This window comes from Bison bison, unplaced genomic scaffold (assembly GCF_000754665.1).
Source record: "Bison bison bison isolate TAMUID 2011002044 unplaced genomic scaffold, Bison_UMD1.0 scf7180017864230, whole genome shotgun sequence".
Classification (NCBI taxonomy): domain Eukaryota; kingdom Metazoa; phylum Chordata; class Mammalia; order Artiodactyla; family Bovidae; genus Bison; species Bison bison.
The window spans coordinates 903632-916604 of NW_011494802.1; positions in this window are offsets into that span (position 1 = coordinate 903632).

Here is a 12973-nt window from a genome sequence, read left to right on the forward strand (position 1 = left end):
CGGCGCAGCCCCGTGCTTCCTCCCGCCCCCTGCCTGGGCCCCCGGGCGCGCCGCTCGTCCGGGTCAGGTCGCCGCGGCCCGGCCGTCTCCGCTCGCTGCGCCGGCGGCGGCCGAGTCGCCGACTCCCCCGGGCCAACGCCGCCCGCCCCCGCCCCGCCGCCTTCCCCGCCCCCTCCCCCGCGGCCCCTCCCTTCTCCCCCGCCCGGCCCCACCCTCCGGCGCCTGCCTGTCCTCCCCCCAACCCGCCCCCCCGCCCCCCCACCCCCTATCCGGCCGCCCGGGGACCTCCCAGGTCTCACACCCACCCAGGGGGCGCCGCGCAAGGGCCTCCCAGGCCGGCGAGGTTCAGGGCGTCCCCTCACTTTGAGGCCTGCCCGGTCTCCTCCGGGCCCCCCGGGCCACCCCAGCGCGCGCTGTCCATGTCACTCCCAGGAGCCAGGGCCTCTCTACACGGCCCTCGCACATTCCGCTCTTCTTAGGGTCTCCTTTCTCAATTTCCCCGAGTCCCTCAGACACTCCAGCCTCAGGAAGAAGTCTGGAACCCCCACGTATTTGGTATCCTCACTGGTCCTCCACCTAGCGAGCCACACCACCCTTCTCACTGCTGCGAACTCTCTCTCCTCTTCACCAGCAAAACATGCTTGCTCCTGGAAGAACAGACCCCTCCAGGACCAAGGTGTCCCAAGGACCGATTTTCCCCTAGTCCTTACGAAGTCCATGAGTCTCCCTTTTCCTTAAGACTTAACTCTCCAATCTCTCTTCCTGGCCCTACGCCCCGTCTGTGCCCTCCCGGGTCCTCAGAGGCCACCACAGCCCACTGGGCTTCCATCACACCATCTGTTCCTGGGCAGGACCCCAGAACAGCCTCTTCTCTTTGTCTTCCTTCACAGCCCAGGCTCGCAACCGACAAAAGCTCAGGGACTGACTCAGCAGAACATTTCCAGCAGTGGAAGCCCACTGTGTCCCCTTTGGGTTCCACCCTCCCTCCTAAGCATCCAGCCTAGAAGGCTCACCCCAGACACCCCAGATCTGGAGGAGCTGATCTGATTGCGAGGACTAGCTTGGGAGGGATGAAATCATGGTTGCTGGGAGGAACTGCCATGGGACCTTAGGGAGTTTTCCTCAAATTGTCATTAAGGAGATGCACATCAACCCATTTTCCTCCCCCCTCCCAAGAGCCACAGTGCATCTCCTGCTTCAGGCCACTTCTCCAGCAATCACTATTCCAAGAAGCTGAGAGCTCCCGGGGTAGAGCGAGAAGGGTGGGTGTGCAGGGAGAGGAGGGGCTTAGTTTCTCTGAGGTGGAGGCGACACCTAGTGGTTTGGGGAGGGAACTAAAGGACAATGCCATTTTATTCTCAGGTACAATATTTCTTTATTGAACACTGTCTGCCTTGCACAAGCTATGGGGATGAATGCACAAAGCTGAATGATACAGGCTTACCTTTGAGGAGCATTCATTTGGAATCCCTTGGGCTCAGAGGCCAAAGGCAAGCCCCCCAACAACCTCTTTTGCCCTCAAGCCAGTAGAAATGGAAACCTTTGGATAGCTCTTTAAACTAGACTTGTAACTCCAGTTCCAGCTCCTGACACTTTTAGTGCAAAGAAACTTCATCCTATCTGAGCAAGGAAAAGAAGGATAGACCAGACAAAAGGGTAATGGGACAACCTGAAAAAGACATGACTCTAGCTTCACATACAATCAACCAAATACTTTTCAAGCAACTACACACATTTTAATCAGAGAAGCAAATCCAAATGACACAGTCTCTGCCAGAATCACAGAATTTCAGTGCTAAGAGGAATCTTATAAATATATTGTTCACTCCTGTTATTTAAAGATAATTGAAAACTGAGTCTCTGAGAGGGAAGTCCCGTAGCTTCCTCTCCTGCCCCTCTCCCCCAACTCTACATGGTTTTTTCTTTTTAAAAAAATTTTCTGCTCAGGGTCTTAGCTGAGGCACACAGTATCTTTCATCTTCCGTGCAGTATGTGGGGTCTTTAGTTGCAGAGCGCGATAGCATATGGGATCTAGTTCCCCAACTAGTGGAGAAGGAAATGGCAACCCACATCAATATTTTTGCCTGGAGAATCCCATGGACAGAGGAGTCTGGTGGGCTACAGTCCACGGGGTCGCAAAAAGTCGGACACGACTGAGCGACTGACACTACACTACACTACATTCCCTGACTACGATTGAACCTGGACCCCTTGCATTGGGAGCGTGGAGTCTTAGCCAATGGACCACCAGGGAAGTTCCCTTTGTGGCTTCTTAATAGCAGATCAGACACTAGAATACAGGTTTCCTGGTCTCTAAGGTGGGCTCTGTACAGATATTTGCTGACTCATGGAACTTACCATGTGAAGCTATGCTTAGAGGGTAATGGCCACCAAAGACCCAAAAGAGTCTCTCTAGAACACCTGCAGACCCAAGAGAGGGAGGATCAGACACCACTGTTGCCCAGACTCTCCAGATGAGTTCAAATACATGATATATCATTTCAAGCATCTTGCCCCTTCCCTCTTCCTTCCAACTTGCCACTAAGACTATAAAGTGGGAAGGGCAGGGAAATAAAGTTAACTGCTTAATACTGTTTCTTATTTCTTTTTTAAAAAATTTATTTATTTTTTTTGGTTGCTTTGGGTCTTAGTTGCATCATGCAAGATCTTTGCTGCATCATGAGGGATCTTGCCTTGCAGCGCATGGACTCTCCAGTTGTGGCACGAAGGCTCGGTAGTTGCAGAGCATGGGCTTGGTGGCTCTATAGCATGTGGGATCTTCATTCCCTGACTAGGGATGCAACCCACATCCCTGCATTGCAAGGCTGATTCTTAACCACTGGACCACCAGGGAAGTCCGCAATGCTGTTTCTAATTAACACCCAGGGAAAATTTTTTGTTTTTTCATTTGCAAGAAGAGACTGAAAATATTAGATAAATGAGAACTTTGATTATCTATATATTCTAATCATCTAATTATGTTCTCCCTCATATAGACAATAAGATTTTTACTATTTGGTGGCCATACTGCTACTCATACAAAGCCTTGGAAGCCTAAAGGTCCTGCTGGCCTAAGCAGCACCCAGCTAGGAGTCAACTTTCTCTCTGGAGGGTTGGTAACGCCTCATACTACTTCGCAGACACCCTCTATAATTTCTTCTGGGACAGGGCCAGCCGAAACAACCCATATCTGATCCAGAACTAAACTGTGGAGCATCAAATTAGCTAACTACTAAGGAAATGGCAACCCACTCCAGTATTCTTCCCTGGGAAATCCCATGGACAGAGAAGCCTGGTGGGTTATAGTCCATGAGGTTGCAGAGAGTTGGACATGACTTAGCGACTAAACAACCACAGAAGCTATGGTAGTTTCCAAGTTGTTCTGTTCCTTATTACAAAGAAATCCTGAGGCCTGTCACACTCTGGCCAAAGGAGCCTCAAGACCTTTGCTGAGTTCTGAAACCAACATGGGATTCAGGCTCATGACAATCTCCATGTTAAGCCTTGATGCCCCAAACAGACTCCCAGTTTAGTACTGAACTTGTAACTTACCTGATATCACAGCTAACTCCAGACCCTCTGGCCTGCTGTACACCAGATTGTGCCTCCAAGCCCATAGGATTCCAGACAAACAAAACACCTCGCTGTCTTTTCTCTGCTTAACCAACCTCACTTGCGGAAAAAGGCTTTGACTTATACGTGCTTGTCGCCTGCACACAAAACAGGTCCAAGAAAACCTGCCAACAGAGGACAGAGAGCAATTATGGAAAGTAAGATAAAATAAGACAGAAAAGATACATTTTCAAATGCAGCATTTTGGTAAGGGAGAGGAGAATGCAGTATAAAAAAACAAACATAGTGGAAATTCCCTTGCAGTCCAAAGGTTAGGACTCTGCACTTTCACTGCAAGGGTGTGGGTTCAATCCCTGGTCTGGGAACAAAGATCCCACAAGGCTTGTGGCTGCAGCCAAAAACCAAAAAAAGAAAAAAATAATAGTGAAACATATTAAAGGAAAAAAAGACCTCACTATAATTCTACATTATTTCTTATAGTCCCAGTGAGGGAAAGAGACAAGCCGGAAAACAAGTCAAACCCCCATTTTTGCTCATGTGGCCCGCTCCCATCCCCCTCCAGACTCCCCTCCCGCTCCATACAGCATGGTTCTAGACTTTGAGGTCACCTTCTTATCATATGCAATATTCTCAAAGAGCTGCTATTATTGTTTAAAGGAGCAAAGGTTTTTACTTTGAATTTACACACAGTTTTCTAAGTTAAAATGTTTTAAAACATTTTCAAATCAAACCCTGGCTTCTAACTTACCTATCAGGATATGTATCCTAAAAGCTGAAATGGTACATACTGTGAGGGTCACAAACACAAGTTTTGTGAAAAGATGGTGCAGAAGAGTAGTTTTTTTCCATGGAAAACGCTTCATGGAGACCCAGTGATTTCCTAAGAAGCCATTTACGAATTGTCAGGAGAAGCCACCATGCACTTTTATCTCTGTGATGATTCAAGCTCCAAGTGAACCCATTTTCCACCCATCTGCTCCCTCCAAGCCTGGACTAACACCTCTGTGGGTGGCCAAGAAGGTCCCAGTGGTTCCCATTGCTCTTCTACACTTGGCCTGTTCCCCCAGGTTCATATACTGCTTCCCCATGTTCCTATTTCCCCTCTTCACCATTGTTACCATCCTCAGTAATGACTTATTACTCCTTGGGAGTATCTGACGCCACAAAGTCTTAAATATTTTCAATTATATTTCTTTCTGCACTATACTTAAAATTCAAGTTTCTTCACAAAATCTTTCGCTGAGAAAAACTGGCATGTGTCCCCTCACTTTTTAAGTCCTGCTCAATTTACAAAAATCTCACATAAAAAGAAGCAAAGGAAATACGATCTTATAGACCTAAACAATAGCTTCTAGAGAATGGAAATGTATTAATTTCTATTTTAATCTTCTGCTATGCTTAGGATTTTTCTGGAGAAGCCAAAGACTGGAAGAGGAGGAGAAATCTGAAGCAAGGTTTGACAAAATTGTACTCTTTTTGTGTGGCTGAATTATGTCATAGAAAATAAAGAGTAGCTATAGTGGCAATGTTGGAGAAGGCAATGGCACCCCACTCCAGTACTCTTGCCTGGAAAATCCCATGGACGGAGGAGCCTGGTGGGCTGCCGTCTATGGGGTTGCACAGAGTCGGACATGACTGAAGCAACTTAAGCAGCAGCAGCAGCAGCATAGTGGCAATGTAGGATTGGCTGGCAGACAGACTGAAAGCAAGAAAAGTTAAGGGAACTCACCTGGTACATACTGTGAGTGTCACAAACACAAATTTTGTGAAAAGATAGTGCAGAAGAATAGTTTTTTTCATGGAGAGCCAGTGATTTCCTAAGAAGCCATTTAAGAATTATCAGGAGAAGCCACCATACACTTTTGTCTCTGATTCTCCATGGAAGCTGTGCTTTGCAAAGTGTTGTTTTTAGCAGCAAAACCCTGCCTTCAAACACAAGTTTAAATATTAAATGGAAAAGAAGCCCAGGTGCTCCAGGTAAAGTAGTAGAGGTGAGCCCCAAACTCCTTACCCTCTGCCCTTAGCGCTCTCTCAGACAGAGCTCCTGGGCCCTGAACCTCTGGGCGGAAGCTTCCAAACAGGGAGAGGACAGAAGGATGTTCCACGGGCCATGTCTGTACAGATGGTTTCAAGGGAACTCATTTCCAGATCCTCGTCTTCCATATGAACTGTTTCCAAAAATTGACCTGCTGGAGAATGAACTTGTGCTCACACAGTCCTTCCCACACTTGACAAAAGAAAGGCCTGTCCCTCACCCCACCAAACTTTACTATGATGAATTGTTCTAGAGTGTAAATACACCCAACAAACAGATATGTAAATGAACACATTGGTCTAGGGAGACATTTAAAGGCTAGTTAGTGCCTTAAACTACTGGGGCTTCCTGTCTTCCTCACCAGATACAGACTTCTATTATGGGTAAAACCTGGCATTGGAAATGGAGTGTTAAGCCCATTCTGGGATTTCCTACAATCGGCATAGCCAAAGGGAAATACATCAGTGACATACTTTCTTTTAAAAGTAACCAGAGTACACATTTGGGTTTTACCATCTATAAATTATACCTCAATAGAAGCCCGGAAGGCTGCAGTCCATGGGGTTGCTGAGGGTTGGACACGACTGAGTGGCTTCGCTTTCACTTTTCACTTTCATGCATTGGAGAGGGAAATGGCAACCCACTCCAGTGTTCTTGCCTGGAAAATCCCAGGGATGGGGGAGCCTGGTAGGTTGCGGTCTATGGGGTCGCACAGAGTCGGACATGACTGAAGTGACTTAGCAGCAGCAGCAGCAGCAGCAACCTGACTTAAAAAAAAAAAAAAACAATAAAAAATGTAATTGGAAAGTTTTATGGGCCACCAAAAAATTCACATACACTGAAAAATATCTATGGATAAAAAGTTCAGTAACTTATTTTGTATTTGGCATGCGTTATTCCATAAGATAGTTAAAATCTACTTCATCAAATCATCATGAAATATTTTTTATGATTACAATCAGTCCTCAACTTATGAAGTGATTAGTATTTTCTGCCTCCTATTAACTTGAATAGTAAATGTTAGATTTCAGTGTAAAGCTGTGTGAGGAGGTTATTGCTATTTTAGGGAGCTCGTGAGCAAAACATCTGAGCTCTGTAGCTTCCAACAATACTTTGGAAACCAATGGCTACCAATGATAGTGGCTCTTGATCCTATCAGACCTAAGTCTCCCTTCTTCTAATAAACATTTTAAATAATAGCACCCTTACTCTCCTAGAATGGAATACATAAGTGATCTATACACATAATTTCAAAACACCAATACAATGTCCTAAATCTAACACAAAAGAGAAATAAAAAACAATAGTTTATAATGAAATATAGAAGACTTACTGAAATACTCAGTTTCTTGTACCTAATTGTATGGAATGAGTAAGCTAGGGTTTAAAAGAAGTAAGATCAGAAGCCATATCATTTAAAAAATATACTAGATTATACATCAATATTAGAATTAGTAACAATAGCCCAGATTCAAAAATTATGCTGAACTCAGGACGTTTGACATCAAAAACATATTGCTAGTGTTGAAGTACAAAGATTAACAGGATAAAAGTCCTTCTCAGACTTTGCTAGTGGTCTGGTGGTTAAGACTCCAGGCTTCCACTGCAGGGGGCAAATGTTTGATCCCTGGTCAGGAACTAAGATCCCACATGCTGTGCAGTGTGTCAAAAAAAAAAAGTACTTCTCTCATAAAATATACGACCTAGTGGAATAAGCAGATATCTACTTTAAAACAATATATTCTTAACTATGTGGAACTATTCTCACATTGTAGAGTCTAGCATCTGTGGCCCCTAACTACTGAAATGCCAGTAGCACCCACCTTCCATCACATTACAATGAAAAATGACCCACAAATGTCCATAACACCCCTCCCAGGGAAGTACCATTGCTATGAAGAACCATCATCTACAGGGTAGAGAACAAGCAGGTTAGCCCATCAGGATCTGCCTCCTGCCTTTCTCTCCAGCCTCCTCTGCTGCCAAGTCTGCCTTCCCAACAGAACCATCTGTTGTTCCCTAAGTGGACACAGTGCATGTAGTCCATACCCACTGTTTTTCAATTAACCTGAAATGTCTTGTCTTCTTTTGCTTTCTGATCGCTATTCTTCTTTGAGACCTTCCAGTCCACTTTTAATAACCCTTAATACATTGTTTTTAAAGCAGGTAGTTACCTTCTACTCTACCCCACTAATCTGTGCATTCCACAAGGGAAAGAATTCCTTCATGTTTAACCTTTGTACCTCAACACTGGCAATAAATTTAAGACATCAAATAAATGTTCTCTCAATGAATAAACAAGAGTACAGATGAAGGAATTCACTTTACAGGAAAATAATTATTTCCTTTTAGACTGAAGGGAAAGATGGGACAGTGGATTCAGGGATGGGTTTAGTGATAAATCAATGTAACTGTTGGTTGAGCATTGAACTCAGATGGGTATAAACACTCCCATCCACCCTATAAGAGTCTTCCTCTGTGCCTTGACATGCACAAACAGCACACAACAGCCTCACAACAGCACAAACAGATTCCACGTCTCTCTGCTCCCTTTTAGTTATGTGAAAGCTTGGTCCAACCCAACTCGTTTAAACTCTAGTCTCAGATCCAACACAGAAATCATCTCCTTCCCTTTTCCAGCCCAACCTGAGCCATGGCTGAAGGACCCTGAAGTGGAGAGCCTGTTCCCTCCTATGGCTTCTCCACCTCTTCTTCTACTTCTCTAGAAGGTTCTCTAGAAGGGGGTCTAGCTTCTAGGTAATTGTTACTTCAAACCACTGTTGGCTGTGGATGACAGGCCAGCCCAGACTGTTGTTTGACAGACATCAAGATGCCAGATCTCTTATGGCACTTGTGAGACCTCTCCACTGAGTTGTGCCCCAGTGTAGACCATCCAGCCCCTTTAACCCTCTTAACCTCTGTCCAGCGGGGAGCCTCTTGCATGGACTACCAGCAGAATGGCTCAAGTCCAGCTATCTTCCTCCATGTCCCCAGAACCACAAGAAACTCACATGCCCATGCTAAGACAAACAGAAGGAATGCAGGCTATTCTACTGCTAAGCCCCTTCTCTGTCTTTCCACACTTAATTGCCTTTCTTCTTAGATAAATGCAGAGCTAAATAAGTCCATTGTCCAAACAGAGAGTCTAGCCAGGGAATCAGAAGTTAGTCTCTTTCTGTAGACTCTCTTTGATACCCTCCTGCTTGGTTTGGGGGGCAAAAGAAGGGGGAGGTATTGGCTGCTAGGCTCATGACTCCCTCCCTTGAGTCATAGTACACCTTACACAGACTGGAATCGAGGTGAGGTGATGAGGTGATGAGGGATGGGTGGGGTTAGTGCTTAGAGGTACCAGGAGCAGTTGGGCTACCTCGAGAGGGTGACTGACCCAGGCCATTTGCAGCTCTCTCCAGGATGTGTGATGCTTAGTATTTCTTTGTCCTCATTTTTAGACCCTAGTAACCAATTCCAGGGAAATAGGAACTCAATATCTTCTATAGAATGCTGAAGTGAAGGAAAAGTTATACAAAATAAAGAGCTCAACTGCATTCCAAAATGAAGATGCAAAGCTATCTTCTGAGTGAGGGAAAGAACTGGGAGTTAAAGGTTTAGGCAGAAATAAGAAAGAAGACAGAGATAGGTTGGGGGCAGAACACTGAATGAAAGCCATGGACACTTTCTCTCCTCACCCCCACCCTCCCCAAAAAGGCACGTATACATATTACACACAAAATTTTGCATTATCATTTTGGGGATGCATGGACCCAGGATCTTCTGAAAGCCTTGAAGGCCAAAGGACCCCAGATTAACAAGCCTTAAGCTAAGAGAAAGCAGTCAGGAAGAGACAGTTCACGTGTATATGTAGGAGGAAGGAGTGGTACCTGTGCAGATAAAGCAAATCCTGGAAGGTCAGACATTTAGGGACAGGCATACACTCAGAAGCAGTCTGTGCTAGATGTCAGTTTTCTAAATGAAATGTTTAATCTAAACTATTCTGATTGCTTAACACTATTCAACTTATTTTTCAGTATCATGCCATGATGTCCACTTACATGCAGATTTTTTTCCATTATATCGGTACTACAGTACTACACAGTTGGTTGAAACCACAGATGAGGACCCACACATGGAGGGCCAACTATATAGTTCTGCGTGAATTTTAGACTGCCTGCAGGGTTGGCGCCCAAAAGCCCCGCATTATCCAAGGGTCGACTGTACATATATACATATTTGGATGAGAATAGGGCTCTAAAAACAACAGGTGTGCTATATATGACTGCAGAGACTCTATGTGAGTATATGAGACAGTCACTGTCCTCAAACACCTGCTAGATCTGAGAGAGAAAGATGGAGCAGTAATGTGATGCCAGTCTCTCCCACCAAACAGCAGCTGAGAACATGACCCACCAACTACTGAGAGTAACCAGACTGTCTATCAAAAAGGGCAAGAAGATGGTCCACCATCTGTGGTTCAGAAGAAAACAAGAAAAGAACCCTGGTGTTTTTCTTTCAAACCTAAACTTTATAGTAATCTAACAGAGGACAAATAAACGGATTCCAGGATCCCCATATTAAAACCTACTCATGATGAAAATAAATGTAAAAGTGTGTTCTAAGTTGTCCAGCATGGTATACATGTTCATTATTATGGTAATCATTACGGATATTTCCTACCCAAAGAAGAGAAACTAGACCCCAGCATCAGCAGTTTGAAGTCATTCTGGAAAGGTGAAATCTTTGAAAAGAATGAGTCTGCTTGTTTTCATAACAAATGTGCAAAGGTTTTCAAAATTTTCATGTCTTCATTGAAAAGCCTAAGAAGAGGAGCCAGTCAGTGATACGTGACCAGGAGTTAGAAACTCTAGTTCAAATTTGGTTCAATATAACAAATATTTTATTGAGAGGTCTTCAGAGGACACAAAAATAAGTCAGAATATAGCTCCCTGCTTGACCCCTCACACACACAAGAAGTGTACTAACTAGGAAGGACAAACACCAGTTGCTGTGGCCAAGTGCTGACAGGCTCCTTCCTGTCCTACTCACCCCTTTGTCCTTGGCCTATTTCTTATCAGATGCACGCCGCTCCCTCTTCAGCAAGTCTGACAGTCACAGACTGAGCCCATGGCTCCTGGAGTCCCTACTGAATCCTGTCAACAAAGGGCACTGGCAGAAGAACAGAACTCAGTAGGAAGTGAGAGAGCGAGAATGTTTCCTCCCCTTCTCCTTCCACCTTGGCCAGCATCTCCTGCAGAACCTGTGTGTTCCCTGTGGCTGCCGCTGCCCTCAGGTAGGCGCTCCTTCCAGCTTCTAACTCATCCTTGTTCCCCCAGCCTAGGGATGACAGAAGATTCCTGCTGTTGCTAATATCTGGGTTGCCTTGCCTTCCCTTGAATAACTTCCCAGGTCTTCCTTCACTTGTATAGCTAGTTCTCTGGATGAAGTTCCCTCTAATTTAAACACTTACAGTAGTTAATGTTCTCCTGGCTGAACATGATATGTGGCAGCTAAAAGTGAACTGACTGCTATTGAGAGCAAAGACCCTGATTTCACCATTGCTAAATTCAAAGCTCACTGCTATTGGTGTGGGTCCAGAGTGAGTAACACAGAGGAATGAAGAGACAGAATTGATTTTCCTCTTCTCCCAAAAGAACACACAAGAATAAGAGAGAAAAGCAATGGCGGAAAGAGAGAGGAAGAAGCATTATGGACTTACTACTTCCCTGTCCTCAGGATAATTTGGTTCCAGAAGAGGCTGCTGACAAGGACAAGGAATTCTCCCCCGCTCCTAAAATTCCGATAAATTAAAGAGAATGGACCTTCACACAGCTAGGTTAGGGTCTTTAGAAACCCTAAACACTAAAATTTAGATTATGGTATGCCAAAAAATCAATGAAAATAAAGTCAATCCTCTATACTTATAATACAACACAATGTAAGTGTAAATATTAAGTACAATAAATTTGACTTTTTCCCATAGTAACTGCTTGCACATTAAAAAAAAAAATATATATATATATATATCTCAAAATCTTTTCCTCCAAATCTATTTGGGGGCCCCGCTTTGCCCTAAGCACATACCTAGTCAGCCCACTGGATCATCCAGTGATGGGCCTGGGCAGCCTGCCTTGTCCAGAGCTCCAGTGGCCAGCCTCTGAGGGATGGTGCATGTGCTCTTATAGGGGTGTGGGGTGCTGGATGCTGAGTGTCCTGATGACCCAGGAGTGTAGAGAGTTCTTAAATTCATATGTGCCCGGGAAAACTGAAGGCTTTAGAGGGGAAAGTGAGCTGGGGCACTAACCCTAAGAGTCTCTGAAAGAGCAAGAGGACGCACAGGGTTCACCTGCTGGTGGTGAGGTGGACAGTGGATGTGTCTCCAAGAGGTTATCTATGCACCATCCATCAAACCACCACTGACCATCATCTTCTTAGAATCAGCTATGTGGACTCAGCCATAAAAAAGAACGAAATCATGCCATTTGCAGCAACATGGATGGACCCAGAGATTGTCATACTGAATGAAGTAGGTCAGACATAGAAAGACAAATATCATATAATATTGCTTATATGAGAAATCTAAAAAAAAATTGTACACGTGAACTACTTACAAAACAGAAACAGAGTCACAGATGTAGAAAACAAACTTATGGTTACCAGGAGGGGAAAGGAGGGAGGAGGGACAAATCGGGGGATTGGGATTCACATATATACAATACTATTCATATAATAGTATAATATAGTACATTAATATATAAAGTATGTAACTAAAAATGACTTATGGCATAACACAGAGAACTCTTCTCAATACTCTGTAATGAACTAAATGGGAAAAGAATCTAAAAAAGAGTAGACACATGTGTAACTGATCCACTTTGCTCTATACCTGAAACTAACACAACATTGTAAATCAACTAGACTCCTATAAAAATTTTAAAAAGTATACTGTACTCAAACATTAAAATCCACACAGCCCCCTAAACACTATTTCAGAGATGTATGATATTAAAATTGTTCACCATACATCATTACATGAAAACAGAAGGTTGAAAAATGTATGGAATGAGCCCAGTTTCATTAAACATGCACACATATACATACCTAGTCGAAACCTGGGATGAATAAATCAAAATGTTAAGGATGACTATTCTGGGGGGATACTATGTTATAATTTATAATTTTATGAATAACTTAACTTTCAATGATTACGTATCACTTTTGTAGTAAGAAAAAATTATATGCAGACTTTTCTTTAAAAAAAAAAAGGTATCATAGGGATGAAAGGATACCAAAAGATGTTCTTTAAATGCCACTGAACTATGTCTGTAGTTTGCATTTAACCAATACACCAGTCAAAATTGATGGGGTTTTTAA